Source organism: Arvicanthis niloticus, chromosome 22 (assembly GCF_011762505.2).
Source record: "Arvicanthis niloticus isolate mArvNil1 chromosome 22, mArvNil1.pat.X, whole genome shotgun sequence".
Lineage (NCBI taxonomy): Eukaryota > Metazoa > Chordata > Mammalia > Rodentia > Muridae > Arvicanthis > Arvicanthis niloticus.
Window position 1 is genome coordinate 42,291,680 of NC_133429.1, and position 12,107 is coordinate 42,303,786.

Sequence of the window (12,107 nt, forward strand, 5' to 3'; positions counted from 1 at the left end):
ATCTGTGGCAGTAAGAGGAACCTGTCTAAAACCTTCTTTATTGTCCTGACAAGACTAATGAGTTCCCACTCGCAAGGAGATATGGCATTTAAATGCTTTCAGATTTTTCTTTCTTCTTGAGCAACTTTTAAAGAATACATAACTAGTTTTCCTTCATCACTCTATGTTGGTTCTCTGGTACATTTTTTTTTTTTTAAATAAAAGAACAAAAGTTGAGAAGATACATTTATGGCGGACCCTTTGTCAGAAATTTAAACCCAAGCAGAAAAAAAACTGCATCCTGTGAGTGGAAGGGTGTGGGGCCGGCCAGGAGACTGGATTTTGGCTCCAGTGCCTGAGTTCAGTGGCTTTGAGGAAGTTATTCACCGGAGAGCCCCATTATCTTCATCTGAACAAATGAGATTTGGCATCAGTGCCTGTGAGTTCCTCTCCAGCCCTCTGTTTTGTTTTTGTGGTTGGAAATAATGCAAGGATTTGGGGGATGCAATCTTCCAAAACTCCGGGCTCTCCACATATCACTTCAGGGGAAGCGGAGAGCCTGCCAATATCACTTTTGCTTTCAGTTCCTGTCAACGTGAACTGTGTTTAAACAAAGAGTCAGTTAGGCCTCTGTTAAGTTTTGCTTTGTTTCCCTTTCCTTCTCCTTGCTTTTCCCTCTCCCCATTTCCTTCCTCCCTCCTCCCTCCTCCCTTCTCCCTCATCCTTCCTCCCTCCTCCTCCCTCCCTCCCTCCCTCCCTTCTTCTCTTCTTCCTTCCTTCCTTTCTTCTAAGTCTTGGAAAGAAAGAAAGAAAGAAAGAAAGAAAGAAAGAAAGAAAGAAAGAAAGAAAGAAAAGAAGGAAGGAAGAAAGAAAGGGGAAGGGGAAGGGGAAGGGGAAGGGGAAGGGGAAGGGGAAGGGGAAGGGGACGGGGAAGGGGAAGGGGAAGGGGAAGAAGGAGAAGGGGAAGAAGGGGAAGAAGGGGACGAAGGGGAAGACGGGGAAGGGGACGAAGGGGAAGGGGAAGGGGAAGAAGGAGAAGGGAAAGAAGGGGAAGAAGGGGAAGAAGGGGAAGGGGAAGAAGGGGAAGGGGAAGGGGAAGAAGGAGAAGGGGAAGAAGGAGAAGGGGAAGAAGGGGAAAGCAGACACAACAGCTCTGGCTTGCAAATGCCCAGTGGATCAGGATCTAAGTCAGGGTAAGCTCTTAAGTGTAGGAATTTCTAGGGTCCAGGAGTTTAATGATGTGAACCAAGACACCACGTATGGCACCAGCCAATTGTCCCTATTCCAGACCACTCAGCTGAAAGGGCTTTCCTGGCCTCCAGCTTTCAGGTGTCAAATCCCAGGAGGCACAGCACCAGGAGCCAGGACTGAGAAAATGAAAGGGAGACACCCTTGGTCTCCTGCAGTGACAGAATTTCCCTTGCCTTGCCCTTGAATACTCATACTCTGAATTTTGAGTCTATTTATAGACCGTTTTTAGACATTTATTTTCTCACATTAATGTTTCTTCACTTTTAAATCTCATGATCAGAAAGGGTGGGGGTGGGATGAGTCGCGCGTATAGGCTGGGAGGTCGGGATGGACAGCTGAGAGGAAATGGAACGGGGCAGAGAGAAGAGGAAGAGGAAAGGCAGACAAAATGTGAACAAATGAAAGAAGCCAATGAATGAAACAGGAGGCACGTGAAAGAAAAGCAAACCTACTAATTGAATATAGCCAGGAGTTCTCTGCTCCAGGGAATTTCAAACCAAGCTGGAAAAAGATACAACAAATACTTCAACAGTCACAACCAGGATGGATTGCAGTGAAGAAATACTAAGAGCTACCGACGTGGTCCAGGAGGTGAGGAGGATAGTGGTCAAGATGGATATTTTTGTACCACATTTCCCCTGAATAGAAATCTAAAACTAAATCACATTGCAATACTGTGTTTTGTTTTGTTTTCCCCAAATGAAACCCAAGTCTGCACCCTGCTCTACCCCACCCTCCACCCCCACACGGAAAGCTCCCTCTCCAGTCCAGCATAAGCCTGTGTGTGTCCTGTAGGTCTCACTATGGCCACACTCCTTGCCCTGCTTCCCAAGTCGGATGTGGAGCGCCACCTAGAGTTTGACTGACACATTCCCACATTTACCACAAGGATGCTTTAAATCCCAGAGTATTCGCCCAGTTTTGAAGATTGAATTTAAAAAATGTGTGTGTCGGGGTGTGTGTGTGTGTGTATGTATGTGTGTGTGTGTGTGTGTGTGTGTGTGTGTGTGTAGTGTGTATGTGTATGTACTCAAATTTTAAATATAAGTTAAATATACATATTCAGTTTAATAATATATTCAGTTTATATATAATATATGTTCGGTTTAAAAATAAGAGTAAGAGAATGAATAGAGCAAAACAGCTGTTAAACATGCAAATTAGGCAAGCACTGTCACTCACTGGTGTTGGCACCAGTCTGAATTAAAAAGCGAGTTTCTAGGAAATTCCAGTTTTCTCTAGGCCCATTCCAAGATTTGTTTTGCAGAGCTGCCAGGGAACATTCTAGACAATGAATTGAAAGTAACATGCTCCATGGTGACATCTGAAACTTTTCATTTGTTTGCTTTTAAATTAAAACCTTGAAGCCAGGATTTCCAGAAGAGATCTTGTCCTTATTAATAGCAATCTGACAAATTTCTGAGTGGTCTAAATTATGGAGATATTTCTATCGTTAAGATGGACTCAGCTGTTGTGATTTATAAAGTGAGCTAACACTGCAGCTATGAAGGAAAGGGAAGGGGCTCAGATCTGTCTGTCACTTTTACATCACCAGAATAAAGGAAGTTTGCTCCAGCTCCTCAGGCCAATAAGCTTGACAAAAAAAAAAAAAAAAAAAAATCTAGACACAACTGCATTTCAAAGACATAAAAATAATGACAGGACTTATTTTTCCTCCTTACACAAAGCATATTCTTCCTCTCCCCAAGCCTTGACCTGAAGGAAAAACCAGAAACATTTAGGTAAGGAAAACCACACCCATCCTTAGTCACCTTGGGCATCAGAACCACTACTGGGTGGCTCCTGTGTCTTCTATCAGAGATGCAGAATCAAAGCAGAAGAACAGGAAACCAGGAGTTTTTAGAATGCATTGGGGAAAGATGGAGGAGAACCCTTTGACTTCAATCTTGTCTATTCCTACAGCTGCATCACTTTCTGTAATATCTAGCCCAGAGTGGGTAGTCAATAAAGATGTATTGAATGCCAAATGAGGGCTTACTAGAAACAGGGGGGAAAATCAGTTGGTACCTATCTCCCTCCACCACGGGACACTTAGGAGATGGTTTATTGGCATGTTTTCTCAGAAGCCTTCCCTGGCTGTTACTACTTCACCAATTCTTTAGTATTCCTGCGTCTTTCTCAGTGGCCTATCTAAACCTGATCCCTTCCCACGTCTACAGATGTTTCCCCATGCTTTTCAACATGCACCACCTCGACGTTTGCTATTTTATATCTTCATGGTACCACCAACCTAACACGTCTCTAGTTCTGACCATCACTGTTTATACTTCCCTCCCCATCAGACCTTTGTTGGGTTTTTTGTTTGTTTTGGTTTTTTTGTTTTTGTTTTGGCCTCTCCTCCAGATCTATGGAAGACCCACATTATCCTGCTATTATTTTGTTAAAAATATTTTTCATACTATGTATTTTGATCATGTTTTTCCCTCATCCTACTCACCCCATTTCATGTTCTTTTTCTCTCTCAAAAAAAAAGGAGAAAGGAAAAATAGAGAGATGATAGATGAATGATAGATGGTACATAGATGTTGGATGACAGATAAATAGATGATAGATAGATAGATAGATAGATAGATAGAGGATTTAACAGTTCAGATATACCATATATATATATATATATATATATATATATATATATATATATATATATATATAGTCTTTAAAAACTTTAGAAGTGCACAAAATCTGACATTTAGTCATTTCATTATTATTAAAAATGTTGATCAGAGATGTGTCTGCTCCTGACAGTACCCCTTTCACAGTTCAAAAAAGATATTAAACATCTTTACCTTCAGGTGAGGTTGCTTATTGTGACAAGGTAGCCACTGGTGGGGGGGGGCAGGGGGGCGGGGAGAAGAAAAGAAAGAAAGAAAGCCTATTTCATCTGCAGACAAAATACTGTCCAAAAGGGCAAGTGAGTATGAGATAGTTGACTACAAATCTCTGCCAAGACAGGGTAAGCTAGTCCTTCATATTCCTGCTTCATTGCTGAGTCTGTCAGATGGCTCTGGGCCAAAAGGCTGAAGACATATGCTCCAAGGTTATAAGAGATTAGGAGACTGCCCAGGTACAGATTAGGGGACTGTCTCTACAACTGTTTAAGTTTTAGAATCTGTGTTTCATGCTTCCTATATACTCAGGTAACATTTAATTCATTCTCAGATTTCTGACAGGGTTGAAGACTAGTTATAGTCGAATAGAACCAGTGGTTCTCAACCTTTCTAATGCTGTGACTCTTTAATACAATTCCTCATGTTCTGGTGACCCCACCACCACCATAAAATTACCTTCATTGCTGCTTCATAACTGTCATTTTGCTACAGTTGTAAATCATAATATAAATACCTGATATGCAGGATATCTGCTATGGCACCCTCAAACACCTCTCGCCCCACAGATTGAGAAACGCTGTTCTAGAAGCAACAGTTGACCGAAACTATTGAGACTCAGTTCCATGCACATTCAAAATCCCTATCATTCTTGATTGTCAATGACCAGGACCAAATGTCCCACCACCACAGGTCACATGAGGTATGAGACAGAATCAGAGCCTGGATTTTTAAGTCAGACTGGATGGAACTACCAAGCATCTATCCACTAGGAGGCAGATTCCAGGACTCTTTGTACCTCCCTAAGGCAACATTTCAAGACTGTGAGAATTAAGTGATATGCAGAGTCTAGTGTAGTGTTTAGGATATAGTAAGTATGTACGGCCTTCTCATCACTGTGATCAAATATCTATCAGGAAGCAGCTTAAGGAAGGAGAGTATTCGGGCTCATGTGTTGAGGACACAGCTATCATTACAGGGCAGGGTCACCTCCTACATGACAGCAGGAAAACAAGGTTGCTCGTTAACATCTCTGTTGATCAAGAAGCAGAAAGAAAACAGACTTCCTGGCTGTACTGGCTTTCTCTTCCTGTCTCTTTATTCAGTCTAGGATCTTAGGCCATGGGATGATGTTGCCGATACCTAGGGCAGGTTATTCCCTTCGTTTAAACCTTTCTAGAAAAGCCTTCTCTGGCATGCCCAAAGGTGGGCTTTGGTAACATCCTATCTTTTTTTTTTTTTTTTTTTTTAATCTAGTCAAGTTTCCAATCAGAATTGACTACCACACGCTGTATGGTCCAGCGTCCTTACTGTCATTCTTTCTTTCTCAAGTGGGTGTCATCTCTATCCCAATGGTTCGTGACTTACAAGAATGAAAAGGACTTATGCTGGGCGGGACATGGCATTTGGCAATGGGACACTGAAAGTCCTATTTATGTAGAAATGTATGTCATTTCTACAGGCAAGGTAGGAAGCAATTTTCTGTCCAAAATGTAGCTCTTCACTGCAATGCCAGTTATTATCCCAACTGCTGCATACATTCAGCTCAAGTGGCTATAAACAACACAACTGTCTTATTGTCAACAGGACTCCCAAACAGAGTTCTATAGACTGTGCAGCCCATCCTTGAGTTCAAACTAAAACATCCAGTTTTAGTTCATGTCCCAGTTCATCCAGAGTTCCCAGTGAAGACAGAGAGATGGATGATACTTGGTGATAGATTATTGACCTCTGTGTATATTTCTCAAGTGGGTAGCTGTAGTCTTGGGCTCCAAGCAGTAGCCTCTGGTGTGAATAGACATCCAACCAGATCATTCCGAACCCACTGCTAGGTAGAGATGTGGACAAGAATTCAGGTTATTTTGAGGAAGAAGGGGCACCATGCTTTTTTTTTCTCACTGAGAAAATTAGCCCGTTAGCTTGCTTTTTCTTTATTTTATATATTTATGTATATCTATTTTTTTCTTTATTTATTATTCTAAAAGAACAGATGACTACCCCCAGCCTTGGTTTGTATTTTCTAACTACCTCTGGTCTCCTCTTACTTTTGTAATGGGGAGTTGCCAGGGAATGTAGGAGAACCCATCTCACCCCACCTTTCTGCCCCACAGAAAGTTTCCATTTTTTTTCTTTAAAAAACAAACAAACAAACAACAAAAACTATTTTCTTCTTCCTTGGCTGAAACAAACGAAGTCTCATGAGTTATCAAAACAGGGAAGAGATCAAGTAAACCCCAAATATAAAGAGAAATAATATACACGGTCCCTGAATATCTACAGATTGAAACCTGCAGAAGATAGTAATTATGAAGGCTGTTTTCCAAAGCACATCTGGAAATTAAATGCCTTAAGACAATTAATAAAACACTGCCCACAGAGGCAGAGAGAAATTGTGTCTTTGCTCCGCTTATGCCAGACTGGGAAAGAGCGTATCAAAATTCACCTCCGATAGTTTGGCTTGTGTTGAGAGCTCTCCCTGTGGGGCTCGACAAAGAGCACTGGAATCTGCCTATTTTGCAACTGTCTCCCTTGGTTTCCTTTTGTCTGCACTGAATAGATGTGTGGCTGTTTCAAAATGGTCTGTGGGACATTACACCATTCTGACAGCGTCAGTCAGTCTAAGCCCCAAGGAAGAAGGTCAGTTGCTGTGAGAGGCCAGGATGAAGAAAGCACTTTTTTTTTTTCTTGAGGAATACCCTGATGAGGGGACTCTCGCCAAAGAGCCAAGGTCAAAATTAAGTCTGGATCGGGCTCTCCCCTGACAAGAGGGAGGCATGGATTTGAAGATCTCCTTTGTCAGGAAGATTGTTGTTAGACAGTGTAAAGAAAAAGGAAGTGACTTCAACCTTCTCCTTATCTGTGAAAGCAACCGTTCCTCCCTATGCTTTGGTACAGTTAGTCTGTCAAGAATCATGGAGTGGGGCCAAATGGAGGCCAGAGTAGAAAAAAGACCAAGTCTAGACTTCACAGCCTCCCCCCTCTCTCCTTCCCTCCCTCCCTTCCTCTTCTCTTGCTGTACATTCTCTTCCCTCTCTTCCTCCAGGTCTGTGCTAACCTCTTATAAATCAAGCGCTCTGCATCCTGACACACTTTGATCACCTTGGCCTGTAATACACATCAAAGATTTTCTCTATAAGCTCCCCGCTCAATACCTAACTTCATCACCTCAAACTACCACTGGAGACAGGGTCACTGGCAAGATAACTAGGTGTAAATAAAGTCATTAGAATGGGCTGTAATCACATAACTGGTATCCACACTACAAGGGAAAACTATGTGGAGGTAGACACATAGTAGGTCTCAGAACATCACGTGAACAAGATCTGGGTATCAACAGGTCAAGAAGATAGTTCTCAAGCAGAGCTTTCCTTGACAAGTCACAGCAGAAATCAACACTGCAGACCCCGATTTCCAGCTTGCTGAACTCTAATTGGTGCCTCTCCATGTGGAGGTCATTCTCGGTGGTACACTGTTATGGAAGTCCCGAAGACTATAGAGCTCTGAGCTATGCATTTGTATGTGTGTCCCAAAATGAAGGAGCTTTGAAATCCTTGGTTTATTTCATTATCATATCCTTAATTTAAAGCTATATAGGCAGACCCGGTGGTCTACATGTAATCTAGCTCTTCAGGAGGTAGAAAGTTCACAACTTCAAAGCCATTATGTGCCACCTGATAAGACTATCTCAAAAGTTAAGAGTGATGTAGATCTGGGGATGTAGGTAGCTTGCCTAGCCTGTGTAAAGCCTTACTTTTAGCTTCCAGTACCACACAAAGAGAAAATTATTTAATTAAGCCATTATTTGTTTTTTATTTTGTGTGTATATTTGTATGTTTGTGGAAAAGTACGCGTGTGTGTAGGTATATCTGCTTGTGTGTGTGCCTGTGTGTGTGCCTGTGTGTGTGTGTGTGTGTGTGTGTGTGTGTGTGTGTGTGTAGATGCCAGAGAACCACCTTCATTGAGACAGGGTCTCTCATTGGCCTGGATCATCAATTAGGCTAGAATGGCTGGCCAGCACGCCCAGACATTCTCCTGTCTCTGTGCCCTCAGCTATGGGATTGAGTGTGTGTCGCTGCCCGAGAGCTGCTAAATTCACCATTTTACTAGAACATCTGGATTGCTGATGTACTACCCTTTGTTCTTCTCTCTTTAACTCTCCTTGATTGTTTCTTACTCTATTCTAGCTGTGTAGAGGTCTCAGAGAGAAGCCTGCCTCTCACCTCAGGACTTCTACACATGTGGTTCTCTCTTCCTGCAAAGCCTTCCTACAGTCCAACATCTGGCTAACTGCCACTTACAAACAGTGTAGTCACACAGACTGGTTGGGCTGCCTTGTTTGTGAGGTGCCATTCCAGAAGTCTGCAAAATCAAGTGACAAAACTTTCCCCTGGTGACTCTCAGCACCCCCATGTTCTCATTGATGGATGAATGGATGGATAGATAGATGATAGATAGATAGATAGATATGGAGATAATAGATGATAGATAGATAGATAGATAGATAGATAGATAGATAATAGATAATAGATGATAGATAGATAGATAGATAGATAGATAGATATGGAGATAATAGATGATAGATAGATATGGAGATAATAGATATAGATAGATAGATAGATAGATAGATAGATAATAGATAATAGATGATAGATAATAGATGATAGACAATAAATGCTAGAAATAGAAAGATGAGAAACATATATAATAGATGATAGAGACAGATGATAAACATAGATAATTGATACATAATAGATAAGAGAGATGTAGAACTAGAGATAGAGACAGAGATAGAGACAGAGATGAAGAAGCACACTCTGTGGCAATAACCTCCTCCTTTGGTCACCTAACCCACTAGACTAGTGGAACATGACTGCTCCATGTTCAGTTTCAGAGTTTCAACACAAGGCTCGGTGACCATCATGAAATTCAGTTTCACACGGGACAACAACCCGTTAAAACTTCTTGTGTTGGCGGCAGAGGGTATAACTTAGTCGTAGGATGCTCGCTTAGAATGTATAAGGCCTGGGCTTCAATGCTCAGCACCAAAACAGACCTTAGTTTGAGAGAAGTGCTCTTAACTAATCAATTGGAAATAACCACAATAGAAAACACCATACTCTAGATGGTCCTCATCTTCAGAATTTAGGAACCAGCATTGCTGTAATCCAGCAGACCAAGGGCAAAGCCCAATGCAGAATAGTTATCTCGGCCATCCCAGAACTCTAAGTCCTTTTCCCTTGGAGGGCAGGCTTGCACCACGGGGCACCCTACAATCCCCACCACCTGCATTCACTCCTTCTCATTAGCATTGGATTCTTTAAAAATATTCTCCCCCAAAATTCCTCATCAAATATACTTTTTTGGCATTTGCATTTCCCAAACTAGTTAATGTAATTCTCAGCAACAGTTGAATTGTCTTTTTGGAGAAAGCATACATGACATTCAAAAGCTGTGAGAGGGAATTTGGAGTGGGGAGATGTGAGCAAATGTTTTCCTTGACAGAGAATAACATTCAAAGAGATATGTGGAGCTCTTTTATCATGTCTTGAAGAAGGTGCAGATACTGTGAACAAATGAGTAATTGCTACCTTCACTTTTCCTTCTCTGGACCCTGAGGGTGGGGGGCAAGTACCATGCAACAGTCAAATCCAGGTGAGGGTAGAATTCAATGTGGACAGGGTCACATCATCCTTAGAACTTCCATCCTTGGGTAGCAATGTATTACGTCACTGAGAGTGAGGAAGAGAGTTTCAGCTTGCTTTATGTGTGACTAGCTCTCTGATGTCTTCAGAGCTGCCCTTGAACTCTCGGTAATCATCTTGCCTCAGGCTCTTGGGTGCTGAGGGTTATAGGTATCTATCTATCTATCTATCTATCTATCTACCATCTATCTATCTATCTATCTATCTATCTATCTAATTATCTATCTATCAGAACACATAGTGCTGGGAGTCACCAGAGGCAAGGCTTGTCACTTGATTTTGCAGACTTCTGGAATGGCATCCCACAAACAAAGCAGCTCAAGGGTTCCATTTTGAATTCTCTTTGTCTCTTTCTACAGCTTCAGAAAAAGGAAAACTCTAGTTTCACTTCAGAACATGCCTGAGAAGTTCTGTGTCACAGCAGGCAGTAGGTACAATTGTTAGCGAGCTGATTTATGAGGTACTTAAACAAAAACTGGCTTTGTTACTGAAAAAAACTGAGAAGACGTTGTTCTTTCAGGTAGAGAGGGAGGATCTGTCTGCCTGTGGTTGTCCACGCTTGAGTCCCCAGCCCTGCCTCACCTCTTCCCCATTGACTCTTAGTCCTTCACAAGCCCAGGCTCCAGAGGCAGATCAGATACAGTTTGCTGACACTCCTCACCATCCTGTTTCCAAGGCGGACAGGCTTGTGTCCATAGTCACCTCACCTTCTTTCCTCCCCGCTTTGCCAAAGTTTTAGCCAAGTATGCCAATTGTCCGGTGCTTCCGTGACTTCAGACCTTAAACATTTGAACCCACAGTGGAGAATTCTTTTGAGCACTTTCTGAAGAACTCAGTTTATAGTCTCCTCCCTTCCCCCCACAGCCGGCTCACTGGGGCAATGATTTCCTCAAAGAATTCCAACAAATTAGTTAAGCACCGCTCCCCTTCCCAAAATGACGTCAGCTGTCTTTAATCAAGCTTGCTTTTCCAACTGTTCCCTATTTGATACCTTCAAGCAGTTAGGATGTTTCCTTCGACTAACACCGCATGGCTTCTCATTCTCTGCAGACTCACAGCTATCTATGGATAGCATGTCAGGGAAGAGATGCATTTGACACGGGGGATGGTGGGGGCAACGTCCATTCTGGCTTCTTTTTATAGGAAGAGACCTTTTTCCATTAAACACAGAGGTAAACGCTTTAAATCAGAATCATGAAGGAAGGCATCTCAGCGTCTTCCCTCCGGAATTTGTTAGTATATCTTTACATATTTAAGCATCTCAATTATGGGATCCCAGTACCATGCAGTTCCTACACTAACTGTAACCGGTATTTACTTCGTGTTAGCAGTGCCAAGTCTTGACTTAGGAAGTCAAGAGGTTACGTTATACAGACACACAATTAGATAGCTATGAAACATTTGCCTGAAGGCTTTGATAGTTTAATGCTTTCCATTAAGACTCGTACACAGATATGTGTATTCTTATAGATATGTATATTTTAGAATACATGTGTATCTCTGCAACACCTCATGTGTGGTCATGATATCCATCACATAAACTTCTTCATTTTTCCAAACCCTGGGATACAATTTCAAACCACATATAAACGGACTTTATACTACACATATGCGCCACACTGGGCCCTACCACACAGATGGTATCATTATTTCCACACAGACTGATTCATAGTCTAAACCCAGGAAAGGATCTCCAAGAAAAGATGTTTTAGGACCAATTTTCCAAAAGGAAACTCTTCAAGGGGATGTTCAGAATAACTCTGAGACTTTGCAGGGGCGGGAGGGAGGGGGCAGGCAACGCAGAAGGCCCCCAAACCAGAACCAAAACCAAACAAAAGGAGCAGCATTAAAAAGTTCTGTGATGATGAGGGAATCTATAAACTTTTTACTATGACTTGTATAGAAAGAGCTTGCTTAACAAATGCAGCCATCTTCTATTGAAATGCGAAGCAGTAAAACGTTTTATGGTATACTATCGTGGTACCAAGATGTGGATGGAATGGTTACATTCAATGAAATCTTGGAAAAGAACAGCTCGTGTTTGCTCTTCGAAGAAAGCCAGCCCTTGAAAAGAGACAGGAAAGGAGAGAGGGGGAGGAAGAAGGAGAGAAGGAGGAAAAGAGACTTCTATGGTGCTTTAAGGATGAGGAAATTGTCTGGAAATTACATCAACTGAAGAATGAGGACAAAAGAGAAGCAAGCGTTTGTCCTGGAGAAGAGGATGCCAGGGAGGGAAATGAGGACTGTTTTTACATAAGAGCAATTACGCAGGAGAGTTGTTAATTGTAGAGTTACGATGTGAAGCAGAAAAGAACAGACATAGAGCCAG